Source organism: Labeo rohita, chromosome 11 (genome assembly GCF_022985175.1).
Source record: "Labeo rohita strain BAU-BD-2019 chromosome 11, IGBB_LRoh.1.0, whole genome shotgun sequence".
In the NCBI taxonomy this organism is placed as follows: domain Eukaryota; kingdom Metazoa; phylum Chordata; class Actinopteri; order Cypriniformes; family Cyprinidae; genus Labeo; species Labeo rohita.
In genome coordinates this window covers 27,825,839-27,845,986 of record NC_066879.1, presented here as the reverse complement: position 1 = coordinate 27,845,986, position 20,148 = coordinate 27,825,839, and the positions used below count along the sequence as shown (strand labels likewise).

General features: G+C 38.5%; 1 protein-coding gene across 3 annotated transcripts in view; it reads left to right on the top strand.

Annotated features, from left to right (window-relative positions):
* The first annotated feature begins 683 nt into the window (after positions 1 to 683).
* foxp4 (forkhead box P4) overlaps positions 684 to 20,148 on the top strand; it is a 145,532-nt gene continuing 126,067 nt past the window's right edge. For 2 of the 3 annotated variants that reach the window (XM_051122586.1, XM_051122585.1), the window contains exon 1: positions 684 to 1,233. The gene's annotated coding sequence lies outside the window, so the exon portion shown is untranslated. The remainder of the gene's footprint in view (positions 1,234 to 20,148) is intronic. The other variant, XM_051122587.1, reaches the window with a different exon arrangement.

Below are 20,148 nucleotides of genomic sequence, written 5' to 3'. Positions count from 1 at the left end.
ATTAATAAATGTTCTTCTTTTGATTGTTGCTGATGCCTTTAGTAATTGTGTGTCTGATTATTAATCTACGACCTATTTTGGATTTATTTTAAGCCAGCCATATAGTAACTCAACATTAGTTGAGTTACAACTACCCAGAAGGTGGGATAAACATGTAACCCAACTGCTGGGTCAAACCAGCCCAGTCGCTGGGTTGTATTTAACTCAGCATTTTTTTAGAGTTTAGCCATATGTATATGTATGTATCATATGTATATTATTGTAAATATAAATATATTACTTATTGTACTATACAATGTTATCTTTCTGTATGTCTATCTATAGTATTATTTCTATATATTAATGAAAATTATATACTTTAAAAAAATAATAATCATTATAAAAGTAAGAAGAATAATATTTTGAACAACTAATTCTAATTTTAGAACAATTATTGACAAAAGTATGCTTGCATTATGGCAACAGCAAGAACAAACTTGTTATTTCCTGAGGAGTAGATGAGGAGTAGGTAACGGTTCCCATGGTGAGTCTGTCCTTTGACTAACATCTGTTGCTCGTCGGCTGCCACAATGGCCAAACTAAACCCGCGATGCGCGCGCAGGTGAAGAGATCAGCGCCCGGAGCGCGCAGGGTTTTGTATTGTGCCACAAGCAGCTGCGGCGCAGAAGATGTGTGCGCGCCCGTTCTAGACGCATTACGGTAGACCAAACTGTCCCCTAACACATCGCCAACACAAGACACAAGCGGAGTAATTCAACACTGATTTCTCTGCGAATGAGCGAGGAACAGACGAGATGCCAAAAACTCCAGCGAGAAGCATTATTGGGACTTTAGGAAAACTCACCGTGTGACTAACTGAAAGAAACCGAGAAGACCTGAAGCGACGAGGAGGCGTAAAGAGCCGCGTGCTTGTTCTTCATGAACTTTGAGGAGCGCTGTGACCATGCAGCCTTTGAGCTAGTGCACAATTATTGTTTCCACTTATCACCCTACTGAGTGACCAGTCTGAGAGAGGAAGCCAGTCAAAAAAGGAAAGGAAGACTAATAAAGACAGTTGTCGTTGAAAGTAATGGTCTGAAGACATCACTCAAAGAACAGGATTTTTTTTTTTTCTTTTTGCGTTGCTCTTCTGAAGGTTTCTGGAATCACTGGGACATTCACGAGTGCTGGAGGGACACATCCACATGGTCCAGCCGTAGAGTGAAAGTAGAGTTCTTCACAATATCCTAACAGGTTCATATCCACTTTTTACTTCTTCTTTTTCTTTCTTTCTTCTTCTTACTTGCTCCTCGCGAGATTAAGCGTTTTTAATTTTAATAAGATATATACCAGATTTGAATGTACGGACGCGTTAGCAAACACACTTCTTCGGATCAACAGAAAGAAATATTAGAGTATGTATTTTCTAAGATATTTTGCAAATGGGTTACTAAGACTCTCGGTATCATAATAGAGTAGACGATGTAACTTTTTTTCTTGACACTTTGAAACCGGAGATGAACGCGTGTTATTATTCTCTACGTTCTCTATTAATTATAGATCTGCACATATTTGACAAAATACAAAATTAATAACGTGGAAGGGTTGTAGATAAAAATGAACGTCGATCGTGTAAAGACTGAACACAAGTTTAGTGAACATGTGCGACTGAGTTTGAAAATCTCACCTGTTTTGAAATCTGATCAAAACGTAAAAATGACTTTTTGACATCAGATAAAGTATCCTGGAATAATTCTACGTTAGTGTGCATCTGTTTTATTTTATTTTATTTTATTTATTTATTTATTTTTCCTCTCATATGCTGCTTCCACGAAATTTATAAATCAGATATTGCCTGGCCTTGGTAACAAAACTCTCCATATGAACAATTTAAGTTAATAAACAACAACGAAGCAAGGACGTAAACTAAAAAGTTAAAATTGTTTATTTTATAAGTTGGCTTTTTTCCCCACTCCGTCTAGCTGATTGTTTTTAATAGGCCCTCAGCAAATGCTAATCTGATTTTAGGCAAATAACCCATAACGTCTGATTAGCAGCTTTTATTAATATAAGATACAGTGTTTAAAAAATAACAATGTATTATAGCGGTTAGTAAAAAGAAATAAAGGGAGTGTATTTAAAGTTTATGTACAGTGTTTAGTGTCGATTGTACCGGTGTGTTACTGAGATCATATAAAAAATGTAACGCATTAACTAAAAGAAATATAAAAACAAGATTAACTCGGCATGCATGATGATTTAAAATCATTAATTCAAATGCATCAATTACCGCGAGATACAGTGACATTTGTAAGTAGATAAAAAAAAAAAAAAAATGATTTCAAACATGGATGAAAAAGTCTGTTTTGCAATGGATGAAACAGTATTAACTTTGCACTTCAAAAAGAAAATGCTGTTATTTAATTTATTATTAGTTTTATTAATTGGTAAGTTTCCGCCTCGCCTAAACAAATTAACAGATTGTTGACTAACTTAAGTGATGCAAAACTTAATGTCTCTATTTAGTGATTATTTTTTTACAAAGTTGCATGAGCAAGATTAACTTTTTCTTTTATTTTTAAACCGCGCATTTAATAGATTATTATACTTTTCGTGATCAAATCAGCGCTGTTTGTTTCGCCCTCAAACACTCGCAACTAACACAACACAAACTAGCAACAATTTTAACATAACATGTGAGTCCGGGGCGTTAAAAGTGAATCTGCAGAGGGAACTACAGCTCAGGAGTTGAAGCAAGTACACTCTAATTTCGCTCTCTTTCTGTACTTTGTTTTTATGAATAAGTCTTTACATTAGACAAAGAAAAATACATGTATATCTTCATCATAATCTAGCAGTAAATCCCATGTTATTAAGAACTGATTGATGGAGCTTTTGATACAATTTATTTAAATCTAATAAAAAATATAGGTGAATCTTTGTTTAATTCACTGTTGATATTTACAACACAGTGCAAATGTATATTAAGAGGAAGGTTTTATTCAACAGTGAGGGAGCATGCTAAATAATTTACTTTGATATTGTTAAATATTTCTGACATTTTCAATTAGTTTAATCTTTTAATTATTTAATCTTCATTATTACTAACAGCATTTAAAATCACATAAAAGGGCTTTGGAATTCATGGCAGTTTCTTTTCATAAAATAATATTTTGTTTATTTCTGAACACGTGTGTGTAAAGAAATTATTTTTTTTGTCTCAGAGCTGTACTTGTTTGTTTTTTATCTTGCCATATTATTGCCTTTTAAGATAAACAGATTTCCTGCAAATTGAAATGTGACATGTAAATGTAGATGAACATAAGCATAAAGTGATGAATACAATTTCCATTTGATCTTGTGCGTTAGATGAATAGCATGATTGAATGATGTTATGTGCTTAGAGTAAAAGTGATAATTCATGAAGTTGACAAAGAATACGACATTTCGTTCAGAGAGGGCATGAAAATGGCAGTAAAGTGGGTAATTTAGTTATTTGCATGGCCGTCAAGCAGCTGCAAGCGGCAACAGCTACACCTCAGCTGATAGTTTTAGCACTCTGTTTCTAACGGCGGACACCAGACTGCTGTAGAGTTCAGGTTATAATTGATATATCACTTGTTCTGTGATAAGTGATTGTTTTATGCTGTTCTTCATGTTTCTAAAGACTACAAACCTCACTTTCGGAGGTCTTTTGAATATGTTATTTTGATAAATGTGTGGATTGCATGGCAGGCTGGTGTTCAGCCCACTGTGGGTATTTTTCTGGGTAGAGAAGGTCTGGAATGTGTTTGTTTTGGACGTTGATGTTGAGACTAACCTGATGCCAGGTGTACATTTAGGCATGGTGCTTTTTGATGCATATTTTAGGCATTTGGTGATTGAAACTTTATTTGAACAACCAGTTTTCTGCTAATGCAAATATATGTCTGTGTGCTGTGCAAAAAGCATTTAGTCTGTGTGTGTGTGTGCGTGCTCACTCTTTTCAAATTCAGATGAGCCTCAGTCAAGTGATTTAGAGGTAAATTTAAGTTTTTCAATATCCTGGGTGGTTTTAACACAAAGCACTCTGGATCTCGTGAAGCACTGTCCCTTAGACCCTCACATGGTGTTTCCACCATTAAACTCTTTTACCGTTCCAAAAATAATGTTAGTTTTCACACAAGTGCATTTTTAACCAAAGCAATTTGAAGAGCAATACATATCCATTTCTAACTGATTAGGAATATTTTTTGTCAACCATTCTTTTTGCTCTCCGAAACATGTTTGTGTGAAATGTCATGCCTACAATCTCCCTTTCATATTTCACCTGACCTTACGTGAAAGGTCAGGCTAGAATTTTTACGCTCGTTTGCGTCTTCAGCTCCGGCACTGACCAGCGGCAGCCACCAGCCGTAGATTAAACATGTGGTTTTAATTGAAGATTTTTTTTGGTGGAATGGCGAGGCTGAGCATTTTTCAGTGTATGTGAATAATAAATTACGCACGTTTTTAGACAGTGAGGGCTGCTTTTATTGCTAGTTGGAGAGTGGTGTCATTTTCTCCTCAAACTCTTAAGCCTCAAAAGGGGGAAAAAAGGAGCTAACTACACACAAAAAAATTGACACTAAACCAATTTCGACCAACTTCTGCATCTGTAAATTAAAACACCAAAAAGAGTCCAGAGTGAGGGATGTTTTCCAGATGACAATGTTGATCTGATTAGTTGAGCTAGATATCGAAAAGGTCTGACGTTAACCGTTTCAACTTTGAGAGAGACCAGACTGCAGCGCGGAAGTGCCGTCTCAGGCGATCCGTCAGCTTAAGATGCTGCTAGACGTTGTTTTTTTTATGCTGTATTTATTCCCAATGTGAATTTAAATCTCCACTTGAACTCTTAAGCACAGTTTCTCTTTACCGTGACCTCTGTGGCATATTTTTTTTTGCAGTTTTTTGGTTTTCGCACACAAGGTTTCCTGTGTGGGGAGGCTTCACGCCGGGTTTCGGGAGAGTGCCAGGCTGTTATGAGGTGATGACTGTCTTAAAGAATGACCCTAGCGTTTGCTTAGAGAGAGGAAGGGCCCATTTCCGATGAGCTGGGGAAATGTGGTACAGGGAAAAGCAGGGTGTTCGCTGGACGGAAATGACAGTACTTGAGTCTGAGACGTTGATCATTACTTCTCTATATCCATTAGCCGAGCGCCTCAGGAGAGATTATTGGCAGTTCGGAGCTGCAGACGCGGGTGGAACGTGAACTAGTACACTGCACGGTCAGTCACACTGCTCGCACTAGCCGAAACTGAATCGAGAACCTGTTGGTTTGATGAAGAACATTGTGTATTGATAGTAGAAGCTTAGATAGCGTCTAAGGGAGGATGCAACCTAAAGTCTTGCTCCCTGTGGCCACCGAAGCTGCTTCTGCTAACTTTGCGTTCCAGCTGACAGCTGTATTTGTGTTATGGATTTTCTCTCAGTCCGCCGTCTCCCCCTTGAGCCTTCACCCCCTCCACGAAGGTCTTTATAATGTGACTCGCTGTATATTTTAAAAACCCCAGCGTAACGCTGACAAGCCATCATGTCCATCAGAGAACAGGCGCATCAGTAAAGCTCTTTGGGAGAGATGGGAGCAAACTTTCGGCACTGTCACAAAAGACGTGACGTGATGTCAGGGTGACAGCAATGCGTCTTAGTAAAGTTTTCCAGAGAAGCCCAGTGCTGTTTCTCACTTCTATCGCTGATAAAATTCCGCTCGTGACGCCAAACGCTAAGCTCTCAAAACAGCGATGGCGATTACTGAAAACTTCTGCCTAAACAGGAGAGGAGAAAACCTCTGATGTTTGATTCCTCTCTGCATTGCCTGGCTTTGTTTGGCGGCAATGGTGGGAGGAATTCCTGTCAGTGTTGCCGGCCATGGTAAACCTTAGTCTGGGTTTAAAACTCTAATCCACCCCCAGCTGCCGAAGGTGCGAGTGGTTCGTTCCTGAGGGAGTTTCTGGCACTGCACTGTACGCTTGGATAAATCCCCCTCCCCACTGTGTGACCATATAAGTAATAACCATATAAATGCATCTAATTTTCATTCGCTAATCCGTAAAGTAGCAGCGGAATGGAGAAGTGTTGGTTTCTTTTATGGTATTAGTAATGGGTAACAAGGGGATGCCTACTTAAGTTATTTGCATTTGAAATGGACGAACGTGATACATCTTCTGACAGAATTATCTTTTAACCATGTGTAAAACAAAATCAGATTCATCCTTCCGTTTTTATGATTGACGCATTGCCCCTCCTGTAGTTTTCTACACAACTTTTAACACATTTTGCATTTTCCTCACAAAGAAATAGCATTTTTAAAAAATGTATGTCATATTATAAATACCCAAATCCATGTGTTTCTTTGAGATGTGTAAGGGCTTGTCTTTTTTTTCTTCTCTGACGCTCTTGTGGTGAAGTGTCTTGTCTTGGTGGGGGGTGAGGAGCACGAGAAGCGCAGCGCAACACGCTCGCGCTGCAGGAAAAAGCACGTTATCTAGCGCTAACCATCACATGCCAAATAATGCAAGGGCTTTTACACATGGACACAGCCTCAAAGACAGAAAAAAAATGTTAGGCAGGTTTTGTAGAAATGTATCTAGAAATATATATACATTTTTAAAAAACCTGTAAGTATTTTTATATGGTCTAAAAATATTTTTTGTCCACCAAATTCATTATATTCTAAACAGGTGTACTGATGAAAGTGAAAGTGAAAAAAGTGAAAATGTTAATAACTGTATAATAAGTATGCTATATGTTAATAAATAAATGTTAATAAAATGTTATAAGAAAACTGATATGTTAATAAGTAAATGTTTTTGCATTTAGTTAATTTTTCCAAAACCAGCAGTTGTTAAGATAACTCAGGAGAAGGGGCAAATACATATTTTTAGTGTTTCAGAAAAATAAAGAAACAAAAAAAAAAAATCGATTTCTACTCTTAGTTTTAAATTGTGTGATGAGTGCTGCTAACCGTTGGTTAGAGTTGCCTTTTGCACTCGGCTGTGGTCTGTGAGCATTGTTGACCAGAGGACATCTGCCACTATATTATCCCCAGCTGTTATCTGAATAATTGTATAGTAACCCCCCTCCACACACACAGACAGTCCCTCACTCTCCATTCATCGGAGTGCTAAAGGGACAAGTCAGGGAGAGTATTTTCCTACAGAGGGTCGCGGAGGGAAGGAGGGGTTGGATGGGTTAGGGGAGCCGGTCAGACTTCATAGCGATCGAGCTTTTCTTGCCGGTAGGTTGGGGGCAAGATGAGGCTCTGTGGCGGTATGATGTCTGCCCTCGCGGTCACTGCCAGTCGGCTGACATCTGTAATGGGATTCTACATTCGTACCCCCTCTTTCCTGGGAAATAACCCAGCCGCTAAACCTAGGATTACCACTCCTGTCCAGGACTTTTCCACAGGAGTGGATAAGTTTTGTGCTTTGTTTTCTCTCTCACAAATACTTTTTAATTCACTCCCACAGTCCTTTTTCATTTTCTTTGGAAAATGTTATTTATTTATTTTTATTTTATAAAATGTGTTTTTCATTCACAGTTATTTAATTTGAGGAGTACTAAATAATTATTGCATGTACTGCTTAGGGCATTTACTTTTGCAGTGTTAATGCAGCAGAAGAGAACTAAATTTAATTCAAATGTTTTTGTTTCTAATACTTTAGGAATACATTCCAATGTTGCATGTATATAAAAGTGTGTGTGTGTGTGTGCAAATCTTACAAATCTATCCCCATTTTGCATTTGCCAATTTTTTTTTTTTTTTTTTTTTAATGTGTGTTGTACTTCTTTAGTATAGCTTTAGTGTACTTTGTACTTTATAGCGGAGCTTCAATGGGTACCGACATCCACGACCAACTATATAGTGATATTATTTGAACTAAATTAGCTGTAGCTAAATAAATAAGTCATGAGCAATATTTGAGCTATTTTTCGTTGATGTCCTCTTTGCAGCTATTTGATAGGCTTTATTCAGGCTTTCACACTCGCACCCACCCACATACCGAAAAGGCAAACTCCAGCCCTGGTCTCTTTTCAACTCTGATCACCAGATGACACCAGGGCGACTTGAAGTGGTGTGACCTCTCGAACTCTTCTTTCTTACCTCTCTCTTATTCCATATTCTTTAAATCTGTGTGTCGGAAGACATTTGTGCGCAGACATCTTACCTTTTCAAATTAATTAGTCTCCTGGCATCCTTGAACTCGCGTTGAAAGGGGACTGAATGCTTTAATTAAAAAAGAAATGATGGCCAAATTCATGTTCCTCCACACACATGCGCTTTTTTATGGGGAGGAATTGCATTGCTGTGATATTGGGATGACATGGCATTCTATGGTAATTTTTCACTTTCAATTTGAATTACCTTTCCTGACATGACCCATGCCCGGATTTTATTAAAGGAATCTACATGATAAAAGTTGTAGATAACTCAAGATAGAAAGGTGTTGTGATTGTATGCTTAATTTTGAAACTAGCATACCTAATCTTTACTTCATTTCTTTTCAATCAAGCGATGGTTTTTATCAGATAAAATGGTGAACGGGCGAAAGACGGAAGCCTCAGATGTAAACCTGTTCCTTGTATTAAAACCTGATTGAATTTGTTTAAAGAGTTTGCATGCAGCATTTTATCACATTCAGACGTTTCCACGTCTGCGCTTTTTCAATAGGTCATGAGGAAGGACTTTTTCTTCTGTGATCTTTTGTTAAGTGTTTGGTTGCCATAATTGCTGTTTGGTTCATAGAAATAAAAAAAATGAATTCAGTTGCTGCAGGTAGAAGAACAATTATAGAAAAATGTTTTTGAAAACTGTAGATAAGAAAAAACAGAACCACTGTCCACAGGTGAGCTATTCTCCTCTATCACTTCGACTGTCACAACTTTTTGGCTTTGTTTCGCCTCAGTCCCAGATTTCTTGTGAAGTTTTTACAATCTGTTAGTATAATACACAAATGCAGTATTTCTTCAAGGACAGCATAATTTTATGATTTGCTTTAAAGCAATCAGCTCTCAGCAAAACAAGCTTACAATACCAGTGCAAAAAAAAGTATTTTTTTAAATTAATTTATTTTTTTTAACAAATTTTTGGTCTCAGTTCTGATAGTTGTCCTAGAGCAAACAGTCACTTTTGGAGTTGAAGAGAAGAAGGAAATGATTACAGCGGTGAGTTAGGCTAAACTCGACATCCTTGACGAGTCAGTTCCTTTATGAGGCTTTGTGCTGGGCGTTTGTAAAAAGCTGGCCGGAGAGAAGTTTCCAGCACATCTCCTGGGTGCTATTAGGCTGAAACGTCTGCGAGTGCGAACCTCCACCGTCCCTCCCGGTAACGCTCCGCGGTTTAGAGCAATCACTTTCCGCACACCAGCTTGCCATGGCTAATTTCAAAAACACAGCCGTGGCTTGTCCCTCACGACCCCCCCGTTAAAAAAAAAAAAAAAAAAAAAAAATCCCAGAGAAGAAAAATGCTACAAAAAACGCTAAACCCTTTAGGCAGCATGCATGATAATTTAGATTTTGTTTCACTTTGGATTCTGGTTTGAAAACTGGTTCGAACCTGTTCATAAGGGGCCAAATTAAGGACCGTTTTTTTCTGAAATGTATCGACAGTAGACACTTTTTTTTGTGATATCAAAGAGGTGAGGTGTTTAGCCCATTCAGTCTATCACTTCCTAAAGGTTAACAGTGTTTGAAACAGATAGTGCTTTTCTGAAAATTTGACAGGTCTGATTTGGTAGGACACTGTGGGGAAAAAAAAAAAAAACACAAGGTGGCTGTATTAGAAACCAGAGCGGCTCTTGATTGACTGGTCCCTCAGCGGAGTAATCAGCATCCCCCAATCATTCAATAAACACCTAATCAGACTAATTGACCCACTCCCCGTAGGAAGCAAAACTCATGGCCTCACTCACACCTTGAGGGAGACGGAAACCCTCCGTTAAGGTCTCAAACTTTTCAAATAAAGTTCAATAGTATTTTTTTTTTAGTTCTCAACCGGGGTTTATTATCCACCGCTGTGGTCAGTAAGACTCACAGGTTTGCGTGTGGTCAGTTAAATTTTGGAAACTCTGTACTTTGTGTTATGGAAATCCCCCAAAATAAACGCTGAATGTGAGGAATTTGATAAATGCTCTGATTATTTGGCCACCCTATTTTACAGATAAAGAATGAGCGTAATGCAAGAGGAGGAGGGAAAAATGAAAGAAAATATATGTGGCTATTCCAGTAAAAAATAGAATTAGTGTCTCATCACCTGTTTTATCTCGGTATATTAATGTGTCGTCCTCAGCAGCTCATCCCAAGGTTGTCTGGCGAAATCGTTTTAGCTCCGTGTGTGTTGGCTGACTTTCAGAGCGACGCGCCTCTCCAGCCGAAGCCTCCTTCTCACCCGACTCTGACATGCACTGTCTTATCTTCTTGACAACTTTGTCCACAGAGACGTTCCAAAGATATTGATATTACAATGTATTTTATTGTAATGAAATATGTGTTAAGCTTTACTTTGTCAAATATGACTTATCGCCCCCCTTAGATCGCCTGTCTGAGGAATCTGGGATGCCGTACTGTTAGAGTTGCTCAAAAAAAGCTAAAAGGGTCATAAAAAAGAGCAGCTTTTTATTTTTTTGTGCGCTAAGTGCTTTTGTATTTCGGTTTGATTTCTTGTCTAGGGGAGAGTTGTGAGTTTTCTCCAGAGATTGTGACTTTTTTTCTTTTTTTTTTTTTTCTTTTTTTTCCTGTCTGAAAAGCACATTTGTATCTTTGGCTTCTCTTCTTTCTTTAATTTGGCTTAAGGTTCACCTCCAGCCGAGACAGCAGTTCAGAAACACCTCAAATATATATATATATATATATATATATATATATATATATATACACACACACACACTCACTCTGCCGGATTATATGAGGAAATAATTCCATACAGTCATCCATCCTGCAAAAGTATTATTCTCTCGTTTTGTCTCCCAACACACACACACACACACACACACACACATTCGCTTTCCTTTTTCCTTATATTCCTGCCTGGTAATGAGAATCTGTTAATGAGAGTGAGAGATCTTTCGGGTATAGCGTAATTTATCAGAAAGGCGTAGTTTAAAAAAGGAAAAAAAAAAGAGAGAAGAGACAGTCCTTCAAAGAAATTCTATTCTTCTTATTTCTGAATGTTTGATGAGACATTGAAAAGTTTTCTAACGTCATGCGGCCCGAACAGTACAGAACAGTGCGCTGTCTAATCACGCTTCACAGAAAAATGACTTCCAACCAGATTTAATTAACTGATAAGAGGGGCTTCAAATTAATTTTTCAAGGATGTTAGATTTTGATTAAGAAACTCCTAAAAGAAATAGACGAATAATCAATTTTTTAATCAACTTACTCAAATGGTAACTGGTTAATATGGTAATTCTGGCAATTAGGCCAAATGTTGTAGAGCAGCATTTTCAATGCATCCTTGTAAAGAAATTATAATATCTTTACATCTAATTATCACGGTTATTTAATTTTTTGTGTGGCTACCTCTCAATTTCACTATTCAATTTCTTTTCTCTTCTACACCTCTTCCATTAGGTCCGTATTCAAATGAGAACTTGGAGATAGTATGAAAATGAGACTTTGAGAGCGCTGAATGGAGTCTTTCAGAAATCCGAATTGGACGGATATTGGGTTGAAGGGTGTGTGGGGGTGGGGTGCCGAAAAGGGAAGTGTTAAATTTAATCGTAGTCGTTTACGTTTAAAGCAAAAGCGATACTTGAGATTTCTTAAGCCTTTCGTCGCCTCTGTAGATTACATGAATTAATGGCTTGAACTTTTACTTAAGGCTTATTCATACTGAATGGACGCCTGCCTGTGAAGGTACAAGAAAACGACAGTGTTAAAAGTTTGAAAGTTTTTCATTGCGCTGAAACTGATGAGATCTTCACATTTCATTGTACTTGAGAAAAGGTGAAGTGCTACATAGTGCTATTCAGTAATTAATTTTTTAAACGGGTAATTGATATCTTTCCTTAATCAGCTCTCTGCTTAAAGCCGCTTTCTGAGGTTTTTTACAAGCTTCATCCAAGTGTTAGCAAATAATAGACTTTCATCATGTCACCGTACAATACTGTTGAAAATTTAGGTTGTTAAAAAAAAGAATGTTTGAAAGTAAATTAAAATGTTTCTACAGTTTCCATAAAATATGAAGCAGCGTAACTGTTTTAAACGCTGAGTAATAGGGATGTATCCAAATAGTGAATCTGTATTCCAAAGGGCACGGAAAATGAATAAGACGTTCTACAGAGCCACTAAAGGAATATGGTTAGCCACTTGCTAGTGGTAGCCTGTTACATTACAGTACATAAAATTTTATGTGATGACTGATAGGACGATGGCGAATAATTAGCAGATCCTAAGCACCACTGACAAACTTTAATCTTGTAAAATGTATGGTAAGTACTGCCACTCCGTATTAAACACAGAGTACGTGTGATCGTAATTCTTGAAAGTGAAAGTAAAATGCGAGTGCGCATTCAAAAGCAATTTTAATGCCCCGCATACTAATTGCGGCTCCCTGATGTCCGCATATTTTTATTTATATACAGTATAATTACCCAACAATGTAATTGCGAGAGAAAGCACTGAAATATATTTTTTCCTCCCATCCTGTATTTATTCCCTTTAGGGGTTCCGTAGTACATGTAATTTCCTTTTCGAACACAATATGCGGATTCGGGCACATCTCTAAATGTTTCCTGAGCGCCAATCTGAAGGATCACGTGAGGATCAGACTGGAGTAGTGGCTGCTGAAAATTCAGCTTTGCCATAACAGGAAGTTACTACTTCATGTAGAAAGATAATTATTTTAAAATAATATTTCACAAAATTATATTTTTTGATTAAATAAATGCAGCATTAAATAAATGCAGACTTCCTTCTAAGAAATTGAAAAAAAAAAAAAATCTTTTGAACAGTAGCGTACTTATAAAATTTGACAATTTCACTCTAGCGCACTTGTTTTTAAATTTAACAAATACATATTTATCATGTATAACATTAACTGTTTTTTAAACAGTTTTTTTAAAATGTGAACTACCATTAAAGGCCTATTTGTTTCATTCACTGAGTGTTACCCACGTGCCACGAAACAAGAAAATATTGACAAAACATTCAAGTGCTGCCTTTAACGGCACGAGACTGGCTTCCTTTCCCTTTGAACTTGCTCGCACAAGTGGCTAAGTAGCTTCTTGAACGGAGCCCGGCTGGCAAAACTCAATATTGAACGTACATATTCAATTAGCAAAACTCATTAGCAAAACTTGGCGTTTGTTGTTGTTTTTTTTCTCTTTCTCTCTGGCACAGAATTAATGGTTTTGATATGCTAATTAGCGAGTAATTTAATTTCAAAAGGCCTCAATTAACAGCGGCGTTGTGGACACGATGAAGTTAAGCAGCGTAATCTAATTTGCATTAGTAACGAGCAGGGAGTAATTAGGGGACTAATTAGACACTTCAGACAGCACTTGTGTTTACTTTCTTAATGAAGTGGAGGGCTTTTTTTTTCGTGGGAGCCAGAGTGTGCCAAGCATCAGAGGGGTGGCGGGAGCGGGCGGGGGCGGAGATTTGGCACTAGGAGACGAGTGGCATATGGCGTACTGATCGGCTCCAATTACAAACCCCGCTACCTGTCACTTTAGTGGGCTGGCGACGCGTGTAGGATCGGCGTCACACTGGCACTCGGGCACCGGCACGGCTGACGACACGCGTCGGGATAGTCGCACGACATCAATGGAACCTTCTGGTGGAATTTCACCGCTCTGTGCCCTGGCTCTGCATACTGTCTGATGAGGTCATAGCACAGGGACATGTCAGAGCCATTACAGGCCTCCACGTGCCTGGCCGGATTGGTTTAAAAATTTGTACCAGGGAGAACCTTCTGCAGAAAATACCAGATGGCCCTTCGTTCATAGAAGACGGAAAGTTTTTTTTCTCGTCTTGAAAGAGATCCAGGCTTCGGGACGGTAGCAGATGGAGAGGTATCGGGGGCGCAGACTGTTGATGCACGCTGTGACCTGGGCTGTAGTTTGTCTTGCTCTCAATAGTCTCATGTAGCCACTTTATCACATGAGTGACAGGATGGAAATGAAATGAAAAGGAGAGAACACGGCAGAGGAGGTCTCTCCGTCTCCCCTCGCTCTCCCATTTATCTGTCTTTCACTCACTTCCTCTCTCTCTGTTTAGCTTGCTGTCTGGTCATCTGTTTTCCCTACATCTCTTTTGGGGTATAAGCAGGCTCTCTGATAAAAGGATATTTGGCCATGGGCTCGGTACACAAGCCAGTGTTATTTTCTCAGCCGTTGCGTCAATAAGAAACCCTGCTTCTCCAGGAGTATCCAGGCAGCTCGCAAACATTCCACCAGCTTTTCCAGGCTTTGTCCGGCAGGCGAGTATAAATTATAGCTTTGCTTTTGTTGAGCATTAGTTTTCTTAAAGTGACCACACACTGAGGACTCCTTCCTACTTGGCACCAGATGATTTTTTTTTTTTTTTTTTTGATGTCTGACCAGGGCTGAACAGTAAGGATTTTTTTAAAATCCCATTTTTACTTGCTCTGCCAACATTTTTACTGGTCCCACCACAAAATAATTATCTTTTTTTATTTTTAGCTGTGTATTTGTTATTAATAATACAAATAATTTGACTTTTTTTTTTTTTTTTTTTTTGGTCTTTACAAAAAACATTTGCAATTTTTTTTTTTTTTTTAACACAATGTTTTTTTTGTTTGTTTGTTTATTTATTGTTTTTGAAAAAAAAGTGCTCTTTTTCACAAAATATTTTTTTTCTTTTTAATTATACAAGTAGAAATGTTACAGTTCGTAAATTCATAAGTTAATTATGCTATGTAACAATGGCATATAATGCAATTGTTGATATTTGATTCATTTGTACTTTTTGGACACAAAGTTATTTTAATTTGACAAAAAATCATCTGTTTTATCCAGCTAGATCATGAATTTGCAAAAACAGTGTAGAACACAGAATCAAAACCAAGTATTTGTAAGGTTCAGATAATAAAAAATTGATGCTCAAGGTTAACAGTGATATTTAACAGTAATGCATAGTTTTGTCAACTGACCCGAAACTCCCTCACACTGGCCCCGGGCCAGCAAGCCATCCTTATTGTTGAGCCATGCTGACTGATGCGAGTGGCACCGAGGTCAAAAGGGAGGCCGTAGTAGATAAACAGTAGGAAGGCCTGGAGTCATCATCTGAAGTGCTCATTTATTTGAATTTGAGCTGGATCCCATTAAAATGTTGAGAAATGGTGGTAAACAGTCTGGCCTGTGAGTATATCCACAGAAGTCTAATTGAGGGCGTGAGTCTGTGTACCGTTAAAACGGGGGCCCCTCAGGATGCCGGGGCCAAGCTCGATTTACGTACGAAACACTAACTGTGAGCAAAGCAGCCTGAAAATTTCCGAGTCCACATGTCGTCTGCGTCCTTAGTGGCGGGCGGCATCGGGTTTCAGGCGGATTTGTTTTTGGATACAGTAGAGCTGTGAAGTTGGCCCGCCCATCAGGAAGGGTGGAGCTGTAGGTGAAAAAGAGGGCAATTTTGATCGACAGTGTTAAAGTGGGTGGGATTAAAGTGTTAGTCGTGAGGGTTTACTGTGTGCATATGCGCAAATTATTTTAATACTGCGACTAAATCACCCCACCCACCCCAAACGCTGCTTTTAATTGCAAAACTATATTCCAGATTCACTCAACCTTTATATGGTTCCTGGAAGGGGACCAGGTTTTGATTTTTGCATTATGCTTTTGAAGTGGAGGTGAAACCCGAACCCTTCCTTGTTTTAACAAGGCGACTGACTCATTGGCTGCTGGTTCAGCAACGGACCACGTAGAGCTTTTTTGCCCAACTTTCTCGCTTTACGACCAGCCGCCCTGTTGATGTGTCTAAACGCGTTGTTCTCTATTACTTCTGACAGGCATGAGGAGTTAATTAATGCCGCCGGCAGTGCGAGATCTCCTCGGCTGGGACGGGACGGGATGGGACTATTTCTCAGATACCATCCGCTATGTCGACTGCACACTAAAAACAATGACAGGGCAAAGTAACTACAGCTCCCGCAAGCTCAAATGAGTCAATATTACCAGGATTACACACTTTCCTTGAATATTTATATGATTGGAAGCTACTTTTTTATGATCCGTAATGATAGCTCACTAGTAATGGATGTTAGGCCTTTTTTTTCTCCAGGTGGGGCTCATCACTATCAGGCCTCCAAAACATAAGGCTCCTGGCAAATTACCCTCGCAGAAGGGATCAAACCGGTTGTCCCAGACACTGAGATCACATACAATGGAGGAACGGGAGGGGAAGCAAAAAAGAGGGGGGGACGACAAATACGCAGCTGCTTCAGCCACCCCAAATAGCATTGTTATTAGACTTAGAGCGGCAGAAAAGAGAAGAAAAAAACAATAGTGAAAAGAAAGGGTTATGTTTGTCAAGTCCACAAAACCACAGCAGCTGTAGCGGCAGAAAACCCTTTCACGCGGAGCCGTCCTGTCAGTCAAACGCAAACTTAAACACGCTTTAATAACACGTCCTAACACCAACTTGTGGATTTATCGTCCACCTTGTAAGACACGTCCAGAACGCGTTAGCCGTCACGCTAACCTCCGCTGAGAGAAATGAGATAGGGGGTCAAGAAGTCCGCTAGTCTTTTGCAGAAATAAAGGGCATCGTAAATGGGGTCTGACTCGAGGTTGGCGAGAGCAATCCGATTCATGTAAATGACATCCAGGGCTGTGGAGAAAAAGAGAAAGAGGGAGGGGTTTCATGTACTGTAGTTTCTTTAAAAGGCTAGCTGTGTTTAATAGAAATGCAAAAACGTATGTCTTGGTTAAAGCACGTGAGATGTGATGAATTAATGCGCTTGCTGGGATTATATGTTTTTTCTGAAACTTACCGCACTCTGTAATTCACACGCACTGACACACATCATACATGCTCGTTTTTATATAATGCTCTGATTTACTCACCTTTGGGATGCCCTTTCCCAGTGATGGGTTTACAACCACAACGAAAGCCCGGAGCACAAAGAAAATGAATATTCATTAGCACCTGAACATGAGCCTTGAGTGGCCACATTTGTATTGATTATTATGTGTAATTCATCTGCCTTTTTTTTTTACCCAGCCAAGTTAAGGACCACACCGGTTAAGTGAACGAGGCCCTCTGATTGAGCCGTTTTGATATAGCGTCTGAGGTTCTGCAAGAGTGTCAGGTGAGGGGAAGAGGTGGGAATGATAGCGGCACTGCATCTCCCCCGTGTAGATTTGGTGTAGATTTAGTACCGTGCATTAACCCCGGCACGGTTTATGGAGTCGCCTCACATGTCCGAGAACGTTTCATGAGAGGAATATTAATCTTGGGCGCCGTCGTACAAAGCCCTGCCAAGCCAAACTTTCTCTCTCTCCCTCTCTTTTTCTCTTGCGCCAGCCATCTTAAGACGGAACTGAAATTGCCTAGCCGAGGTAAATAAATTACTTTCATCGATTGGTGTAGTTAGAAACTGACTTTATCACAGTTTCACTTGACAAGAGTCGGATCCTGGCCTGATAAAGCGCTTCAGTATTAGGGCTTGTAAAGTCAGTGCTCTGTTTCTAGATGGCTATCGCACTGTATTAAAACAGAGGAAAATTCAAAAGCGATGGCCTTCGCTATCTAAGGTGTCCAACTACACACAGTCTGAGACATGCAAATAAGCGTCTGGGTTTCACCGACTGCTCTGTTGAATATTTTTGAGGGGAGGATTGATAGGGCTGTGAACCTGTGACGTTATAGTTTAGGTGTTATTCTTGGCATATTAAATCTTTCAGTGACTGTTAATTATTTATGATTGACGACTCGTCAACCTTGGGATTCCAATCACATTTGATAGTGTAAAACAAATGCTTTTAAAATAACTTTGGTGCTCCTTTTTTTGGTGCAGTTTTGCATGGGTAAACGGCACTTGTGAAAATGTCAAAATTTAGTTATTGAGTTAAACGAGTCAGGCTTAAATCCAAAGAGGTTAATAGTTCACCCCAAGGCACATGACATAAAGCAGAGCAGTGCAGTCTATTACACATACTGTTTTAATAAAGCCACCGCTGACGTTACTGAACCGCCAAGTGTCCGAGAATGAGAAGGGAAAGCCCTGTGACTAAATAAATGGTGTACAATCTCTATCAACAGATAATTCAGTTCCTATTGTCCGTCTTTTGATGTAACAAACAAAATCCTTTTTTTCCATTGTCGTATTTAGCTAGGCTAAGTTTCATTTACAATTCGTAATAAACGTCTTATCAAATAGTGGGGGGTGTTGCGTCAGCACCGCTAACCTCAGTCTTAAGGTTAAATTCAAAGCCGCCTCTGATGTTCGTAGTTTGCGGAACAATAAATCCAGTACACACGCTCCCTTTTTTTCAGTTTTCCCTTTTTCTTTTGTCTCTTTGTCCTTACGCAAGACCTGACAGGAAAACTGTGACAGAGGCCTGAGCACACTATCTATTAATTAGCTCCCCTTTGAGGAGTCTCTCTCCACACACACACACACACACACATACTACGACCACAGCTGTCAGCTCCCTTCTCTAATGTCCAACGTCTCTTTCTGTTGCTCCTCAACGAAGGCAGAAATATGAAATATGAAGTCGCGAGTATGTCCGGCGCAGGACCAAACAAGGCCTGTGTTTTTATTTACACTTATTTGGCCCCGTCCAGGTGTTGATGTGCTGTCAAACAAACAAATGGTGTTTCATTATATAAAAGATGCAGGAGATTCGGGAATTAATTAGAAAAGCAGAACTCCCAGGGATTTTCAGTTTGTTCATCAGTTATTTTAACAGTTAATTGCTGTGTGGGAGGGTGTTAATTGGAATTCCTTTAGATGATGTGAACTTTGCTTCCCTTTTAAAGAAAACAGTAATATTTAATTGACTTCTGCCTATTGAGAGAGTGAACGAAGTTTGCAGAATATGAATTATTTTGAGCACCGGCTATGCACACATAGAACGGCATGTAAATATTTTTAATTGAAAGTAATCATTAAAGCCTAATGTCTCTTATAGTATCACAGCTGACATGATCTGATATCCTGCAGGAGTATGTTGAATGATCGTAAGGTGGCTTTTACGTGAAACGAGGTCAGCGGAGACCTCACCAAGCATGAAGCTGGCGTCTCCGTCACACAGAAGTCCCTCAAGACATTTCTGATGTGAAATGTAGCGTTTGGCTGCATGTCTTTCCCTCCTCTGTTGTGCAGACATGTGCAGCGGCCAGCTGCGAGCATTCCAGTGCAGCGGTCGCAGGATCTTCATAAGTGTTCCAACTTGTTGGCAAAGCTTAAAAATGACACTGTTCCTGGAAGACTGTCTGAAGAAGCAGTAAAGAATGAGACGTGAGAATCTGATACTGTGTGATGGATGATACATAATGTGTACTTGCACGCTTGCACTGTAAGGGAAGCTGGGTGATTTGGAGTGTCTCTTTTCTCTGATTGGCTTTAGAGCAGTTTCATGGGGTTAAGATTTTGATTGTAATTTGTTCAAAAAAGCCATGCATTTTCTACACACATGTATAAAACAGAATTTAATAATTAAGAATAATCACATTTTTTTTAAATGAATTAACATTTTTTATTTTTCATGTTTATAATTAATATTAAAGTCATTTAAAAATAAAATTAATACAAATTTAATACAGATGTTTATAGTTTATGTTTATATGTTTATTAAAATAAGTAATGACTAATTTCAATTCATTTTTTAGGTGATATAATTTAACATTTAACATTTATGTAATTTTAAAAATATATTTATATAAACTGTTGTTATATAAACTGTATTATACTGTTGTTATATAAAATATATAATTTTTAAATATAATAGTAAATATATTATTTAAAATGTAATTTAATAATACCAACTGTTATAATATAATATTGATTTAATAAACTACAAAGTCATGAGATTAATTCTTAGTTATTTAGATTTTTTTAATGTATGCACATTATACAAATAAAAATTAAATACAAATATGTATAGATATTAAAATAACTAATGACTAATTTCATGTCAATTCATTTTTGTCATTTAGCATTATTATAAAATTAAATAT